The following is a 19,321-nucleotide window of genomic DNA, read 5'->3' as shown; positions in this document are numbered from 1 at the left end:
CCATGTCGGCGATCGCCGCAGATTGCTGGACAATTCAGTCCAGCGATCTGCGGCGATTCCGGGTCAATCGGGTCTCCGGTGACCCGGTGACCCGGAATTACTGGCTGTTCGGGGCCGTCTCTGACGGCCCCGAACAGCCAGAGCCTGCAGGGGTGAGGTGGCACTGGTGCCACCTCACGATCGCCCTGATTCGTCGGCCGGATTACCGGCCGACCAATCAGGGCGCCTGCTGCGGGTGTCACTCCCGCACCCGCTCCGCCCCTCTTCCGGAGGACGTGAGCGGGTGCGGGAAGACGACCCCCGATGCTGGGGACCCCGATCCCCGGCGCCCCTGTTGGGATCGGGGCCCCAGGAGCAGCTGCGGCGGCGGGACTGACCTGCAGCGTCTGGATCGTTGGAGGTGAGTGACAGCCTCCTGCTGTTGCTTAGCAACAGCTCCCAGCATGCAAAAAGGGCATGCTGGGAGCTGTAGTTATGCAACAGCAGGAGGCAGACCACCACAACTCCCAGCATTCCCTTATGGGCATGCTGGGACTTATGGTTTTGCAACAGCTGGAGGCACATTCTTTCTATGGAAAAGTGTACCTTCAGCTGTTGTATAACTACAACTCCCAGCTTGCACAAACAGCTAAAGTGCATGCTGGGAGTTGTAGTGGTGCATCTGCTGGTTGCATAACTACAACTCCCAGCATGCCCGTTGGCTGTCGGTGACTGCTGAGAGTTGTAGTTTTGCAACAGCTGAAGGCACACTGATTGTGAAACTCAGAGTTTTTTTTTACCTAACTCAGTGTTTCACGACCGGTGTGCCTCCAGCTGTTGCAAACTACAACTCTCAGCAGTCACCGTACACCATGCACCGTACATGCTGGGAGTTGTAGTTTTGCAACAGCTGGAGGCACACTGGTTGTGAAACACTGAGTTAGGTCACAAACTCCGTGATACATAACCAGTGTGCCTACAGTTGTTGCAAAACTGCAACTCTCAGCAGTCACCGACAGCCAACGGGCATGCTGGGAGTTGTAGTTATGCAACAGCTGGATGTCCCCCCCCCAATGTGAACGTACAGGGTACACTCACATGGGCGGAGGCTTACAGTAAGTATCCGGCTGCAAATTTGAGCTGCCGCAAACTTTCTGCTGCAGCTCAAATTGCCAGCGAGAAACTACTGTGAACCCCCGCCCGTGTGACTGTACCCTAAAAACACTACACTACACTAACACAAAAAATAAAATAAAAAGTAAAAAACACTACATAAACACATACCCCTACACAGCCCCCCTCCCCTCCCCAATAAAAATGAAAAACGTCTGGTACACCACTGTTTCCAGAACGGAGCCTCCAGCTGTTGCAAAAAAACTTCCAGTATTGTCGGACAGCCGTTGACTGTCCAGGCATGCTGGGAGTTTTGCAACAGCTGGAGGCACCCTGTTTGGGAATCACTGGCGTAGAATACCCCTATGTCCACCCCTATGCAATCCCTAATTTAGGCCTCAAATGCGCATGGCGCTCTCACTTTGGAGCCCTGTCGTATTTCAAGGCAAGAGTTTAGGGTCACATATGGGGTATCGCCGTACTCGGGAGAAATTGTGTTACAAATTTTGGGGGGTATTTTCTGCTTTTACCCTTTTTAAAAATGTAAAATTTTTGGGAAAACAAGCATTTTAGGTAAAAAAAAAAAAATTTTTTTTACATATGCAAAAGTCGTGAAACACCTGTGGGGTATAAAGGTTCACTTAACCCCTTGTTACGTTCCCCGAGGGGTCTAGTTTCCAAAATGGTATGCCATGTGGTTTTTTTTTGCTATCCTGGCACCATAGGGGCTTCCTAAATGCGGCATGCCCCCAGAGCAAAATTTGCGTTCAAAAAGCCAAATGTGACTCCTTCTCTTCTGAGACCTGTAGTGCGCCAGCAGAGCACTTTTCACCCCCATATGGGGTGTTTTCTGAATTGGGAGAAATTGGGCTTCAAATTTTTAGGGGTATTTTCTGCTATTACCCTTTTTAAAAATAAAATTTTTTTGGGAAAACAAGCATTTTAGGCAAAATTTTTTATTTATTTTTTACATTTGCAAAAGTCGTGAAACACCTGTGGGGTATTAAGGTTCACTTTATCCCATGTTACATTCCCCGAGGGGTCTAGTTTCCAAAATGGTATGCCATGTGGGTTTTTTTTGCTGTTCTGGCACCATAAGGGCTTCCTAAAGGTAACATGCCCCCCAAAAACCATTTCAGAAAAACGTACTCTCCAAAATCCCCTTGTCGCTCCTTCCCTTCTGAGCCCTCTACTGCGCCCGCCGAACACTTTACATAGACATATGAGGTATGTGCTTACTTGAGAGAAATTGGGCTACAAATACAAGTAAAAATTTTGTCCTTTTACCCCTTGTAAAAATTCAAAAATTGGGTCTACAAGAACATGCGAGTGTAAAAAATGAAGATTGTGAATTTTCTCCTTCACTTTGCTGCTATTCGTGTGAAACACCTAAAGGGTTAAAACGCTGACTGAATGTCATTTTGAATACTTTGGGGGGTGTAGTTTTTATAATGGGGTCATTTATGGGGTATTTCTAATATGAAGACCCTTAAAATCCACTTCAAACCTGAACTGGTCCCTGAAAAATACTGAGTTTGAAAATTTTGTGAAAAATCGGAAAATTGCTGCTGACCATTGAAGCCCTCTGGTGTCTTCCTAAAGTAAAAACTCATCAATTTTATGATGCAAATATAAAGTAGACATATTGTATATGTGAACCAAAAAAAAATGTATTCGTAATATCCATTTTCCTTACAAGCAGAAAGCTTCAAAGTTAGAAAAATGCGAAATTTTCAAATTTTTCATCAAATTTACGGATTTTTCACCAAAAAAGGATGCAAGTATCGATAAAAATTTACCACTATGTTAAAGTAGAATATGTCATGAAAAAACTATCTCGGAATCAGAATGATAACTAAAAGCATTCCAGAGTTATTAATGTTTAAAGTGACAGTGGTCAGATGTGCAAAAAACGCTCCGGTCCTTAAGGCCAAAATGGGCTCCGTCCTGAAGGGGTTAAAGAGGTATTCCACTACCCCAGCATTTGGAACAATTTGTTCGGAACACTGGGTGTGGGCTGCGGGGGTTGTGACACCACAGCCATGACCCTCATGGTGTCACACCACGCCCCCTCAATGCAAGTCTATGGGTGCCGGCTCCAGCGTTCAGAACAGCGGAGCAGCGGAGTACCCCTTTAAACCTTGGGCAACTAAAGTGCCAAGTTTATGTATCCAAAATGATTCCCTGATCAAACGCTGGTACCTGTTGTGCACCTCTAAGTAGTGTGAACATAGCCTTATAGCTGGAGGAGTGGGGCGAGCCAGAACTGGGCAATAAGTTTCCTTGCTAAGTAGAGAATGTGTAAAGCTCCCACCTCAGGGACGACGGGTTCCTTCAAATGCGACAATTTAAAATTGTCACCCAATGTGGACCGCACATTGAAACCTACCTCAGCATTTTAGCTATTTAAGAAGAAGGTGCCCCAGGAAAAGCGGTGGAAACATAACTTGATTCACACTTTTAATTATACATTTCCCCTTGTATGTTATTGTTATTATTATTAGTGATATTATTATTATCATTATTATTATTATTATTATTAGTGATATTATTATTATCATTATTATTATTATTATTATTATTATTATTATTATTTGTGATATTATTATTATCATTATTATTTAGAGATGAGCGAACTTACAGTAAATTTGATTCGTCACAAACTTCTCGGCTCGGCAGTTGATGACTTTTCCTGCATAAATTAGTTCAGCTTTCAGGTGCTCCCGTTGGCTGGAAAAGGTGGATACAGTCCTAGGAGACTCTTTCCTAGGACTGTATCCACCTTTTCCAGCCCACCGGAGCACCGTAAAGCTGAACTAATTTACGCAGGATAAGTCATCAACTGCCGAGCCGAGAAGTTTGTGACGAATTGAATTTACTGTAAGTTTGCTCATCTCTATTATTATTATAATTATTTGTGATATTATTATTATTATTATTATTATTTGTGATATTATATTATTATTATTTGTGATATTATTATTATTTGTGATTATTATTATTATTAGTATTATTATTATTATTTGTGATATTATTATTAGTCTTATTAGTATTTGAGATATTATTATTATTATTATTATTATTATTATTTGTGATATTATTATTATTTGTGATATTATATTATTATTATTTGTGATATTATTATTAGTATTATTATTATTTGTGATTATTATTATTATTATTATTAGTATTATTATTTGTGATATTATTATTAGTATTATTAGTATTTGTGATATTATTATTATTATTATTATTTGTGATATTATATTATTATTATTATTTGTGATATTATTATTAGTATTATTATTATTTGTGATTATTATTATTAGTATTATTATTATTATTTGTGATATTATTATTAGTATTATTAGTATTTGTGATATTATTATTAGTATTATTATTATTATTTGTGATTATTATTATTAGTAGTATTATTATTTGTGATATTATATTATTATTATTATTTGTGATATTATTATTAGTATTATTATTATTTGTGATATTATTAGTATTATTAGTATTTGTGATATTATTATTATTATTTTATGTATCTACTTTTTTAACCCCTTGATGATGCAACCGATTTTCATTTTTACAGTTAGTTTTTTCCTCCTCACCTTCTAAGAGCCATAACTCTTTTATTTTTCAATCCGCAGAGACATATGAAGACTTGTTTATTTTTTTCCGACTGATTGTACTTTGTAAGAGTCTTAAAGGATTTTCAGCTCGCCTGTGCGTGGACCCGATAGCTCCTCTGTAATGACAAGTAAAAAGTTTAGTCCAGCCTTTTCGCACAAAACTTCCAATTGTATTTGTAGAATATCACAAAGAAAATCATCCAATCATTAATGATGTAAAAAACTGAATGATAGAAAATTCTGCCATAAGCAAGATCAACATTTTCCAAGCTTCATGAGCCCTTAATCATGATCTATATACAGAGAGACACAAAGGGTTTATATAACAAACTCCACCTATCCACCTGTAGCCTAATACCATTGGATTTGTCGGATAAGAATAAAAGCAATGATGCAGAAAAGTACAGCAAACAAAAAAAAAGTACAGCAAAAAGAAATTACAAATAATAATAGTAATGTATACAAATTTCTGATAATATAAATCCTGCTATATCTGGGCCCATCTTCTTATGACAAAGAGATGACTCTACTCATCTGCCTTGGTCTACACAGCAAAGCTAACAAGTAAATCAGAAATCAGGTGTAAGGCTATTAGGCTATGTTCACACGTCATAATTTCTGCACCGATTTTCGCATGGAAATTCCGCATGTGTTTACTGCCTTATGAAATTCTGACCCATTCACATTACAGAATTTCCGCATCGGTCTGTCAGCTGCGAAAATTCTGCTTTCGCAAAAAGGATTTTTTGCAGAATACCCATGTAGAAGCTCGTTGAAGTGGATTTTCTACACAAAATGTAGAATTGATGCAAATTTTTTGAAGAATTCGCGCAGAATTCACACAGATTCCACACAAAATGTAATCAAAGCAATGAAAGAAAAGCCCCATTTTCCGTACATGGAGAATTCATGCAGAATTCCGCGCCCGCATCATTTGGCCAGAATTCTACATCTTTATGGGAATTCCCGACGTGTGAACTTACTGTAGCCTTACAATGGTTCCCAACTAGTTTGCCTCCAGCTGTTTCACAACTTCAACTCCCAGAATGCACGGACAACCAAAGGCTGTCTGGGTATGCTGGAAGTTGTAGTTGTGCAACAGATCCTAGGTCAGACTTAAATTTATATTATTAGCAAGTAGCAGCGTTTCATCAAAATCTGTGAAACACTGTGATAGACGGACACCTGATTTCTGAGGCTTACTTTATTATAAGAAGATGTCCCAGATAAAACAAGGTATATACAGTGACCCCCCGATCTACGATGGCCCCGACATACGATCATTAACATACGATGGTCTCTCAGAGGCAGCATCAACACACAATGCTTTTGTATGACGGGGCCATCGCATAAACGGCTATCCGGCAGCGCAGACTGCTTCAGCTGCCACCGGATAGCCATTTACAGTGCCCCGTGTGGTCTGCTGACGATCACTTACCTGTCCTCGGGGCTCCGGCGCGTCCTCTTCAGGATCCTCTGCATCGTCGGCGCTCTCCATCGTCGTCGTCACGTCGCTGCGCACGCCGTCCCGTCATCCAATAGGAGCGGCGTGCATAGCGACGTGATGGCGGTGACAGAGAATGAGGATACCGGAGAAGCAGAGGCCTTGCTGGAGTGGCAGGGACACCCCGGGGACGCGGCGACAACGATGGAAGGCGACATCCAGGGCAGCGGTGACGAGCGGTGACGGTCCGGAGCGGCGGGGACAGGTGAGTATAACCTCTAATACCAGTGGTCTTCAACCTGCGAACCTCCAGATGTTGCAAAACTACAACTCCCAGCATGCCCGGACAGCCAACGGCTGTCCGGGCATGCTGGGTGTTGTAGTTTTGCAACATCTGGAGGTGCACAGGTTGCAGACCACTGTCCTATACTTTACATTGCACGGATCCCTCAACATACGATGGTTTCAACAAACGATGGGCCATTTGGAACGGATTACCATCATATGTTGAGAAACCACTGTATATATATATATATATATATATATATATATATATATATATATACATGTATACGTATACCTTCTTGAGGTCCGGTCAGAAAACCGGATACGGGTCAAAAATGAGCCGACCAGAGTAAAACGGTGACTCAGTTCAGCTCATTAAAGTCAAAGGATTTCAGCGCCGATCCGGCTGGGGTACGGTAGCGCACGGTTTTCCCCTCCCCAGCCAGATCCGGCACCCGTACAGTGAGAACATGGTGTGCATGCACCCTAAGCGGGCTGAGCTTTTTCCAATCGTTGGTGTGATTATTTGCATAGCTTTTTCCATCAGCAGAGAAATAAACTGCAATGGGCCCAAACATGACTAAGGTTGGGTTCCCCCTACGTTTCCCCCCATACGGGAGCACATACGGAAGGGGAGAGCTAAAAACTTGCGCTCCCATATGCCTTTCCATGCGCTGCCGTATGTAATTCATTTCAATGAGTCAACCGCGGTGAAACGTTCGGTCCAGTCGGCTCATTTTTGCCCCATATGCGCTTTTACAACCGGACCTAAAATCTCGGTAGACTACGGTTTTAGGTACAGGGAAAAAGCGCATACGGACCTAAAATCGTGGTCAACCACGGTTTTAGGTGCGGGGGAAAAGTGCATACGGGGCATAAATGAGCCGACCGGACCGAACGTTTCACAGCGGTCGACTCATTGAAATGAATGACATAAAGGAGCGCATAGAAAGGAATACGGGAGCGCACGTTTTTAGCTCTCCCCTGCCGTATGCGCTCCCGTATGGGGGAAAACGTAATGGGAACCCAGCCTTATATAAAACAAGTTTAACAGAGACAAATCCTATAACATTATGAAAAGTCAATATTTTTCTCAAACTTTGCAGTTCATCAATCTATTGAAACTCTCTGAGGTTTTGAGCGGGTTACCTAGCAACAAGAAAATCCCCGGGGGGCGCGGCGACATGGGGCCACTTGTGGACTGAACTGTAGGTTGAATTAATAGGAACCATGGTATTGTCAGAGCAAGAGGTGCGAAAATGCAATAAAGAGAGAATAAAACTATTAAAGGTAATAATAAAAGCAAGGACATGTCTAGAAATGGAGTCAGGTTCAGGTTAAAGTAATTACATGGAGAGGCCATGGAGGGATGTGAGAGGCGGTACGGGCCGGCGGTATCATATGGGGAGGAAGGAAAGGACTGCTCAAACACGGGCATCACTGCCAAGAATATACAGGGCATTAGGAATGTTTTCAGACCCTTTCACTTTTTCTCACATTTTGCTCCTTGTGCTGAAATAAAAAAAAATAAAAAAAAATTTAAAAAAAAAGTCCCCCATCATTCTGCCCTCAGTACCCCATAATGACAAAGTGATCACACAATGGAAGAAATTCAATAATACTCATTTATTGAAAAGGAAAAAAAAAAAAAAATCTTCAGCCAGAATGACCATTGGGTTCTTGGTCTCCTCTCTTACCAAGTCTCTTATTCCCCAATTACTTAGTTTGGTTGGGACGGCAGCTCCAAGAAAAGTCCAAACTTCTTCCACGTAAGAATTATGGAGGCCACTGAGCTCTTAGAGACTCTTAAAGGGGTACTCCACTGCCCCAGCGTTCGGAACATTCTTTTGCGAATGCTGGGTGCGAGCTGCTTCACACCATGCCCCCTTAATGCAAATCTATGGGAGGGAAGGCCATGGCCTTGTGATGCCACACCATGCCCCCTCAACGCAAGTCTATGGGAGCTGCCACGCCCCTTCCCATAGACTTGCATTGAGGGGCGTGGCATCACGAGGGGCGAGGCCATTTACATCACAACCCCTGCAGCTCACACCCAGCATTTGGAACAAAATGTGGAGTACCCCATTTAATGCAGTAGAAAGGTTTTTGTTCTCTTCTACACAGTGCTCTCTGCTGACACCTCTGTCCGTGTCAGGAACTGTCCAGAACAGGATAGGTTTGCTATGGGGATTTTCTCCTGCTCTGGACAGTTCCTGATACGGACAGAGGTGTCAGCAGAGAGCACTGTGGACAAAACAAAAAAGAAATTCAAAAAGAAAAGAATTTCCTCTGTAGCATACAGCTTCTAAAAAGAACAGGAAGGGTAAAGATTTTTTAATAGTAATTTACAAATTTGTTTAACTTTCTGACACCAGTTCATAAAAAAAAAGTTTGCCACCGGAGTACCCCTTTGATATTGGTCCAAGCTATTTTTTATTTAAATCAGGTATCTGAAATACACCTTGTAATACTACAATTTCCCTGTAGCAGTTTTCCCCATCCAAATAGTTTGCTGTGAGGATCTTAGCATCCACTCTTCTCTTAAAATGATCATTCATGGAATAAGAAAAACTCAATCAGAGGATTCCCTGTACAGAGCGGAGCCATTTATGAGAATCCCCAAATTGTATAATGTATACATGTGTAATATATTGTATACAGTTGCAAGTGAGCCCTTTGGAATTACATTTAGGCATTGGGCACTAACACAACAAGGTCTGATTATTTTTTAAAGGGGTACTCTGCCCACAGACATCTTATCCCCTATCCAAAGGGTCCACCACCGCTGGGACCCCCCGCTATCTACGTGCAGCAACCTTGCCGCACTCAGCATTCTAAACAGGGGCCGGAGACGTGGCATCACACCATGCCCCCCTCGTGACATCAGCCCCCCCGCCCCTCCATTCATGCCCAACCCATAGACATGAGTGGAGGGGGTGGGACATCATGTCTCCGGCTGCGGAAACCCAGCAGTCTAAACATACTGTTTAGAATGTCAAGTGCGGCATGGGTGCTGCATGGAGATTGTGGGGGCTTCCAGCAGCGTCTGTGGGCGAAGTACCCCTTTAAGTCACAATTGTAGATGAGCAAAATCCAACTAAACTAATAACACACATACAGTTTCACTGTTTATGTCTGTCATTTAGCATATTGAGTAAACATCCACAGGGCAGGGAGGAGTAAGTAAACTTGTAATGACCAGAGCTACACATCATCATTCTGATCATGCTGATAGCCCTGCTCACTAAGTGGAGGCACCGCGGGCAAATCACATGCTGAGGGCAGGATATTTAAACTGGGCAACTGCTGCAGTCAGAGGCCCCTGAGACCGGTACTTATACCTAACCTTTGTCTTGTTAACTGACTCTGCTCCTGTTTTCTCACTTTGTACTGCGCTGCCTTTGCCCATTGCTATCATGACTTTGCTCTGTGTTTCTGTTTGTGTAATTTTCTGTTATCCTGGTTTGGATCCTTTGGCTTGTCCATGGCTAACCCCTTGTTCGCTGCTAGTGTTGAGCGCAAATATTCGCACTTCGAATATTTATTGCGAATTTCACATATTCGCGAATTTGGTGAATATAGCACTATATATTCGCAATTACGAATAGTCGTCATTTTTTTCCCCACAGAACACATCACAGTGACCTCATCCCTCCCTTCTTCCAGCTTGTGGGCTAAAGAAGGCTCCTATACTATTTACTGTATTAGACTGGAGAGCAAATATTCGCGAATATGAGAATATCGTCACTAAAGAATATTAGGAGATAGATGGATAGATATATAGATAACATAGATAGATAATATAGATAGATAGGTAGATAGTTATCTGCATACGCGCATGCAGAAATAATCGCGAATATATTGAATATGCAAATTTCGCGAATATAGGACGAATATTCGTCCATATATTCGCAAAATATCGCAAATTCGAATATGGCCTATGCTGCTCATCACTATTCGCTGCATTTGTCCCGTTTACCAGTTCGTTACTGTTCTGTACTGACTTCTGATGCCCCTGTACTTAGTCCAGTGAAGGGACCGTTGCCCAGTTGTATGTCACCATTTAGAGCGGATCGTCCAAGTAGGTAAGGACAGTGGTTGGGGAGTGCTCTAGTATGGCACTTATCCCTACCTCAGATGTGACAGAAATATTTAATTTGATAACCTGTCGATCCTCTTTAGCAGAAATCATCTTTAAAAACCTTTCCAGTAGCTACAAATAAGATTTGCACAATGATAACAAGGAATTGTGGACCAATGTGTTTCAGTTCATTAATGTTTCTGTGGTGCCTTGTGTGCAGCGCCCTCTTTAGGTCAGGCTATGTCATCTCCTTTAAGTTAAAGGGGTACTCCGCTGCCCAACTTTTGGAACAAACTGTGACGTCATAGACCCGCCCCCTCATTACATCAAGCCCTGCCCCTCAATGCAAGTCTATGGGAAGGGGCGTGACATCTGTCATGCTCCCTTCCATAGACTTGAATTAAGGGGGTGGGGCATGACGTTGTGAGAGGGCAGGGCTATGACATCACAAGCTATGACGCCAGCTCCAGCGTTCGGAATAGTTTGTTCCAAACGCTGAGCAGCGGAGTACCCCTTTAAAGGGGTACTCCGCCTCTAGACATCTTATCCCCTATCGAAAGGATAGATGTCTGATCGCTGGGGACCCCCGCATTCTACCATGCGGCACCCACCTGTAACGGCTTCCGGAACCGCTGGAGGCCCTCAGGCTAATAGCATCCTGACTACGGGGAATGAAGATCGTGATGTCACGACTCCGCCCCCATGTGACGTCACACCCCGCCCCCTCAATGCAAGTCTATGGGAGGGGGCTTGACTCTTGTCTTATTTTTCAACCATTCTTTAGTTGCTTTACCTTTGTGCGTTGGGCTATTGTCTTGTTTTATCACCCAATTTTTCTTCAGCTTGAGGTTATGGATGGCTGCCCTTATATTTACCTGTAAAACGTTGTCATTTATCTTTAAATTTACTGTTCACCAGGAAACCAGGCCCTGAGGTGGCAAATCATTCACATGCAGCATTGTGCATTTGTAATACACTTTTATCTTTTTCTCCGTGCACTGTGGATGTTTACTGAATGGCCCTCATTTACTATTCTAAACCCGACCTCTTTTGTCGGGTTTTTTTGTCGCATCTTTGTCTGCGCCATGTCGCAGACATCGTGCGCCAGTCTGCGACACTATGCGACATTTTTTCCCGACGGACCCGATGTGGATTCTCCCAAACCCGAAAAAGGGGCGTTACCCGACATTTCTGAGCTTTCCCACGTATTTATTAAGGTTTCCAACCCGAATTTGTTGAATTGTTGTGTATTTTTTCCCGACAGCTCAGAGGAGTTGGAAACCAAAACAAACAAAACCCACGTGCGACAAACAGGATGCGACATAATAATAAATACCAGGGGAAAAAAGCAGTCGGGTAAGAAAGCAACATAGACTTACAACCCGATTTTCTTAGTAAATGAGGGCCAATGTGTTCAATAAAAGACAATACAAGTGTTTTGAATGTTCCTAGTTTAGTTAGATTGTGTCTATAATTGTGACGCACATAACAATGTGACCACATTTTATTAGCACTTTGTGCACAAATCCAGATAATACAGGTCAATTCACTTAAAGGGGTACTCCAGAGGAAAAAAAATGTCTTAGGTCTTTATAAGTCAACTGGTGCCAGTAGGTTAAACAGATTTTTAAATTACTTCTATTAAAAAAAATCTTTACCCTTCCTGTACTTTTTAGCATCTGTATGCTACCGAAGGAATTCTTTTCTTTTTGAATTTCTTTTTTGTCTTGTCCTCAGTGCTCTCTGCTGACACCTCTGTCCGTGTCAGGAACTTTCTTGAGCAGCATAGGTTTGCTATGGGGATTTTCTCCTGCTCTGGACAGTACCTGATACGGACATCAGGTGTCAGCAGAGAGCACTGTGGACAAGACGAAAAAGAAATTCAAAAAGACCAGAATTTCCTCTGTAGTATACAGCTGCTAATAAGTACTTGTTACGCCGAGCACTCCGGGTCCCCGCTCCTCCCCGGAGCGCTCACAGCGTTCTCCCATTCGCAGCACGCCGGTCAGACCTGCTGACCGGGTGCGCTGCGATAATGTTCCCAGCCGGGATGCGATTTGCGATGCGCATCCCGACCTACTTACCAGACTCGTTCCCTGTCTGTGCTGTCCCGGCGCGCGCGGCCCCGCTCCCTAGGACGCGCGCGCCAGGTCTTTGCGATTTAAAGGGCCGGTGCGCCACTGATTGGCGCATGGGTTTTAATCAGTACCTTCACCTGTGCACTTCCCCTCACTTCCCCTGCACTCCCTTGCCGGATCTTGTTGCCATTGTGCCAGTGAAAGCATTTCCTTGTGTGTTCCTAGCCTGTGTTCCAGACCTCCTGCCGTTGCCCCTGACTACGATCCTTGCTGCCTGCCCTGACCTTCTGCTACGTCCGACCTTGCTTTTGTCTACTCCCTTGTACCGCGCTTATCTCAGCAGTCAGAGAGGTTGAGCCGTTGCCGGTGGATACAACCTGGTTGCTACCGCCGCTGCAAGACCATCCCGCTTTGCGGCGGGCTCTGGTGAAAACCAGTAGCAACTTAGAACCGGTCCACCGACACGGTCCACGCCAATCCCTCTCTGGCACAGACGATCCACCTCCAGCCAGCCGAATCGTGACAATAGATCCGGCCATGGATCCCGCTGAGGTCCCGCTGCCAGTTGTCACTGAGCTCACCACGGTGGTCGCCCAGCAGTCGCAACAGATAGCGCAACAAGGCCACCAGCTGTCTCAACTGACCGTGATGCTACAGCAGCTTCTACCACAGCTTCAGCAACCATCTCCTCCGCCAGCTCCTGCACCTCCTCCGCAGCGAGTGGCCGGATCCAGCCTCCGTTTATCATTGCCGGACAAATTTGAAGGGGACTCTAAATTTTGCCGTGGTTTTCTTTCACAATGTTCCCTGCACTTGGAGATAATGTCGGACCAATTTCCAACTGAAAGGTCAAAGGTGGCTTTCGTAGTCAGCCTTCTGCCTGGGAAAGCCCTGTCATGGGCCACACCGCTCTGGGACCGCAATGATCCTGTCACTGCCTCTGTACACTCTTTCTTCACAGAGATTCGAAGTGTCTTTGAGGAACCTGCCCGAGCCTCTTCTGCCGAGACTGCCCTGCTGAACCTGGTCCAGGGTAATTCTTCTGTTGGCGAGTACGCCATCCAATTCCGTACTCTCGCCTCCGAATTGTCCTGGAATAACGAGGCCCTCTGCGCGACCTTTAAAAAAGGCCTATCCAGTAACATCAAAGATGTGCTGGCCGCACGAGAAATCCCTGCTAACCTGCATGAACTTATTCATCTTGCCACCCGCATTGATATGCGTTTTTCCGAAAGGCGTCAGGAGCTCCGCCAGGATATGGACTTTGTTCGCACGAGGCGATTTCTCTCCCCGGCTCCTCTCTCCTCTGGTCCACTGCAATCCGTTCCTGTGCCTTCCGCCGTGGAGGCTATGCAAGTTGACCGGTCTCGCTTGACACCTCAAGAGAGGACACGACGCCGCATGGAGAACCTTTGCCTGTACTGTGCCAGTACCGAACATTTCTTGAAGGATTGTCCTATCCGACCTCCACGGCAGGAAAGACGCACTCCGACTCCGCACAAAGGTGAAACAGCTCTTGATGTGAACTCTGCTTCTCCACGTCTTACTGTGCCTGTGCGGATTTCTTCTTCTACCTTCTCCTTCTCAGCTGTGGCCTTCTTGGATTCCGGATCTGCAGGAAATTTTATTTTGGCCTCTTTCATCAACAGGTTCAACATCCCGGTGACCAGTCTCGCCAGACCCCTCTACATCGCCTCTGTTAATAATGAAAGATTGGACTGTACTGTGCGTTACTGCACGGAACCCCTCTTATTGTGCATTGGACCCCATCACGAAAAGATTGAATTTCTGGTCCTCTCTAACTGCACTTCGGAAATTCTTCTTGGACTACCGTGGCTTCAACGCCATTCCCCAACCCTTGATTGGACCACCGGGGAGATCAAGAACTGGGGTACTACTTGCCACAAGAACTGTCTTAAGTCTGCTCCCTGTACTGTCAGTCAAGACCCTGTGGCTCCTACGATACCTGGTCTCACCAAGGCCTATCTGGACTATGCTGATGTTTTTTGCAAAAAACAAGCAGAGACTTTGTCTCCTCACAGGCCTTATGACTGTCCTATTGACCTCCTCCCTGGTACTACTCCACCCCGGGGCAGAATCTATCCTCTGTCTGCTCCGGAAACACAAGCCATGTCGGAGTACATCCAAGAGAATTTAAAAAAGGGGTTTATCCGCAAGTCTTCCTCCCCTGCCGGAGCTGGATTTTTCTTTGTTTCCAAAAAAGATGGCTCCCTACGTCCTTGCATTGATTACCGCGGACTGAATAAAATCACTGTAAAAAAACGCTATCCCCTACCTCTTATCTCGGAACTCTTTGACCGCCTACGAGGCGCCCACATCTTTACCAAGCTGGACTTAAGAGGTGCATATAATCTCATCCGCATCAGGGAGGGGGACGAGTGGAAGACCGCGTTTAACACCAGAGATGGACACTTTGAATATCTGGTTATGCCCTTTGGGCTTTGCAACGCCCCTGCCGTCTTTTAAGACTTTGTAAATGAAATTTTTTGTGATCTTCTATATACCTGTGTTGTGGTCTACCTAGACGATATTTTGATTTTTTCTGCTAACCTAGAAGAACACCGCCGGCATGTCCGCATGGTTCTTCAGAGACTTCGGGACAATCAATTATACGCCAAAATGGAAAAATGTCTCTTTGAATGTCAATCTCTTCCCTTCCTAGGATACTTAGTCTCTGGCCAGGGACTCCAAATTGACCCAGACAAACTATCAGCCGTATTGGATTGGCCACGCCCCTCCGGACTCCGTGCTATTCAACGTTTTTTGGGGTTTGCCAATTATTACAGACAATTTATTCCGAATTTTTCCACTATTGTGGCCCCTATCGTGGCCCTAACCAAGAAAAACGCCAACCCTAAGTCCTGGCCTCCTCAAGCGGAAGATGCATTCAATCATCTCAAAACTGCCTTTTCTTCTGCTCCCGTACTCTCCAGACCTGATCCATCTAGGCCCTTCTCGCTGGAGGTAGACGCCTCCTCGGTGGGAGCTGGAGCAGTACTCCTACAGCAAAATTCTTCCTGACATGCTGTTACTTGTGTTTTTTTTTTCTAGGACCTTCTCTCCGGCGGAGAAAAACTACTCCATTGGTGATCGAGAACTACTGGCCATAAAATTAGCGCTTGAAGAATGGAGGCACCTGCTGGAGGGATCCAAATATCCAGTTATTATATACACTGATCACAAGAATCTCTCTTATCTTCAGTCTGCCCAGGCTATATGGTCGTTGTTCTTTGCCCATTTTAACTTTGAAATTAATTTTCGCCCTGCTGACAAGAACATTAGGGCTGACGCCCTCTCTCGTTCATCGGATGCCTCTGAAGTGGAAGCTTCCCCGCAACACATTATTCCTCCGGACTGTCTGATCTCCACTTCTCCAGCCTCCATCAGACAAACTCCTCCAGGGAAGACCTTCGTCTCTCCACGCCAGCGCCTCAGGATTCTCAAGTGGGGACACTCCTCACATCTCGCAGGCCATGCTGGCATCAAAAAATCCATCCAGCTCATCTCTCGATTTTATTGGTGGCCTACCCTGGAAGCTGATGTTGTTGATTTCGTGCAGGCTTGTACAGTCTGTGCCCGGAACAAGACCCCTCGCCAGAAGCCTGCTGGTCTCCTCCATCCTCTGCCTGTTCCTGAGCGACCATGGTCTCAGATTGGTATGGACTTTATTACTGACTTACCTTTATCCCATGGCAACACAGTTATTTGGGTGGTCGTTGATCGATTCTCCAAGATGGCACATTTTATCCCTCTTCCAGGCCTTCCTTCTGTGCCTCAGTTGGCGAAACAATTTTTTATACACATTTTTCGCCTTCACTGGCTTCCTACGCATATCGTCTCGGATAGAGGCGTTCAATTTGTATCAAAATTCTGGAGGGCCCTCTGTAATCAACTTAAAATCAAATTAAACTTCTCGTCTTCTTATCATCCCCAATCCAATGGGCAAGTAGAAAGAATTAATCAGGTTCTGGGTGACTATTTGCGACATTTTGTTTCCTCCCGCCAGGATGACTGGGCCGATCTTCTACCATGGGCCGAATTCTCGTACAATTTCAGAGTCTCTGAGTCTTCCGCTAAATCCCCATTTTTTGTGGTGTACGGCCGTCATCCTCTTCCCCCCCCTTCCCATTCCCATGCCTTCTGGTTTGCCCGCTGTTGATGAGGTGACTCGGGACTTCTCCACCATCTGGAAAGAGACTCAAAATTCTCTCCTACAGGCCTCATCCCGGATGAAGAAACATGCAGATAGAAAAAGAAGAATTCCCCCCATTTTTTCTCCCGGAGACAAAGTATGGCTCTCCGCCAAGTATGTCCACCTTCGTGTCCCCAGTTATAAACTGGGACCACGTTATCTTGGTCCTTTCAAAATCAAGTGCCAAATCAACCCTGTCTCTTACAAACTCCTTCTTCCTCCTTCTCTCCGTATTCCCAATGCTTTCCATGTCTCTCTCCTTAAACCACTCATCCTTAACCGTTTCTCTCCCAAGGTTGTTGCTCCCACTCCTGTTTCCGGGTCCTCTGACATCTTTTCAGTGAAAGAAATTCTGGCATCCAAGACGGTTAGAGGTAAAAAAAAAATTCTTGTTGATTGGGAGAATTGCGGCCCAGAGGAGAGGTCATGGGAACCCGAGGACAACATCTTTGACAAGAACCTTATCCTCAAATTTTCAGGTACCAAAAAGAGGGGGAGACCCAAGGGGGGAGGGGGGTACTGTTACGCCGAGCGCTCCGGGTCCTGCTCCTCCCCGGAGTGCTCACAGCGTTCTCCCATTCGCAGCGCCCCGGTCAGGCCTGCTGACCGGGTGCGCTGCGATAATGTTCCCAGCCGGGATGCGATTCGCGATGCGGGACGCGCCCGCTCGCGATGCGCATCCCGACCCGCTTACCAGACTCATTCCCTGTCTGTGCTGTCCCGGCGCATGCGGCCCCGCTCCCTAGGGCGCGCGCGCGCCGGGTCTTTGCGATTTAAAGGGTCGGTGCGCCACTGATTGGCGCATGGGTTTTAATCAGTACCTTCACCTGTGCACTTCCCTATTTATACCTCACTTCCCCTGCACTCCCTTGCCGGATCTTGTTGCCATTGTGCCAGTGAAAGCGTTTCCTTGTGTGTTCCTAGCCTGTGTTCCAGACCTCCTGCCGTTGCCCCTGACTAAGATCCTTGCTGCCTGCCCTGACCTTCTGCTACGTCCGACCTTGCTTTTGTCTACTCCCTTGTACCGCGCTTATCTCAGCAGTCAGAGAGGTTGAGCCGTTGCCGGTGGATACGACCTGGTTGCTACCGCCGCTGCAAGACCATCCCACTTTGTGGCGGGCTCTGGTAAAAACCAGTAGCAACTTAGAACCGGTCCACCGACACGGTCCACGCCAATCCCTCTCTGGCACAGAGGATCCACCTCCAGCCAGCCGAATCGTGAATGTACTGGAAGGGTAAAGATTTTTTAATAGAAGTAATTTACATATCTGTTTAATTTTTTGGCACCAGTTCAATGAAATAAAAATTTAAAAAAAAGTTTTCCACCCACGGGAGTACCCCTTTAATTTTTTCTTGCAGCTTCAGATAATATATATCCTACCATGTAAAATAGCACATTATGGTTGTCTTTCTTTTTATCTTGTTGTATTGTATTTTGTGTGTAAGTGGTTTATCTGCCTCCATTCAGCAGTTCTAAAATTCCCTTATAAATAGAGCGCTTTAACTCACCATCCAGTTCCGAGACGTTAACACGGCTGAACGGAATGTGCTGTATCTACGAGGCATCTGCTCTCTGGCAAACCTGCAGCAATAAGGTTGTGAAATAACCCATTTCACTGTACAAGTCACACATGACCAGGAACTGATTGTGGAAAATGACCATGGGAAATGATGTTGGAGAATGAAAATTTACCATGTCTGTCGAAATATTTCCCAGAGCCGCAGGAAAATGTCGATTTCCCCAGTAGTTCATGGAAAATAAAGTCATGCTACATTTACTGAAAAGGCATGAAATGCATCTAGGAGAAAGTTAGGAGAAGAAAGATCGGCGTGGGGAGAACTCTGCTGCCAGTCTATTATTCGCACTGTTTGGTCGGCATTGACTGCTAAGAGAACGACGCTACAATCATGGAAGGAGGTGAAGTCCTAGTAGTGTTACCATACTGTATTAGGCATCCAGGGTGGTCACAGAAATCAGATATTTACTGTACAGTGACCCCCCGACCTATTATGGCCCCGACATACGATTATTTCCCCATACGATGGCCTCTCAGAGGACATCGCATGTTGAAGGCAGCATCAACATACGATGCTTTTGTATGTCGGGGCCATCGCATAAATGGCTATCCAGCAGTGCAAACTGCTTCAGCTGCCACCGGATAGCCGTTTACGGTGCCCCGTGTCATCCGCTGATGATCACTTACCTGTCCTCGGGGCTCCGGCGCGTCCTCTTCGGGATCCCTGCATCGTCGGCGCTCTCCATCGTCGTCATCAGTCACTGCGCACGCCGTCCCGTCATCCAATAGGAGCGGCGTGCGTAACGATGTGATGGTGGCGACGTAGAGCGAGGATGCCGGGGAAGCAGAGGCCTTGCCGGAGCGTCGGGGACACCCCGGGGACGCAGCGACAGCGATGGACGGCGACATCCAGGCAGCAGTGACGGTCCGGAGCGGCGGGGACAGGTGAGTACAACTTCCTCTAACAAGTGGT

General features: G+C 45.6%; 1 long non-coding RNA gene across 2 annotated transcripts in view; it reads right to left on the bottom strand.

Annotated features, from left to right (window-relative positions):
* Positions 1–19,321, bottom strand: part of LOC130274423 (uncharacterized) — a 126,570-nt gene that overhangs the window by 40,876 nt on the left and 66,373 nt on the right. For both annotated transcript variants that reach the window (XR_008844365.1, XR_008844364.1), the window contains exon 3: positions 4,710–4,846. This is a non-coding gene — a long non-coding RNA (uncharacterized LOC130274423). The remainder of the gene's footprint in view (positions 1–4,709; positions 4,847–19,321) is intronic.

Source organism: Hyla sarda, chromosome 5 (assembly GCF_029499605.1).
Source record: "Hyla sarda isolate aHylSar1 chromosome 5, aHylSar1.hap1, whole genome shotgun sequence".
In the NCBI taxonomy this organism is placed as follows: Eukaryota; Metazoa; Chordata; class Amphibia; order Anura; family Hylidae; genus Hyla; species Hyla sarda.
The sequence above is the reverse complement of the archived record's forward strand: the minus strand, read 5'-3'. Positions and strand labels throughout refer to the sequence as shown.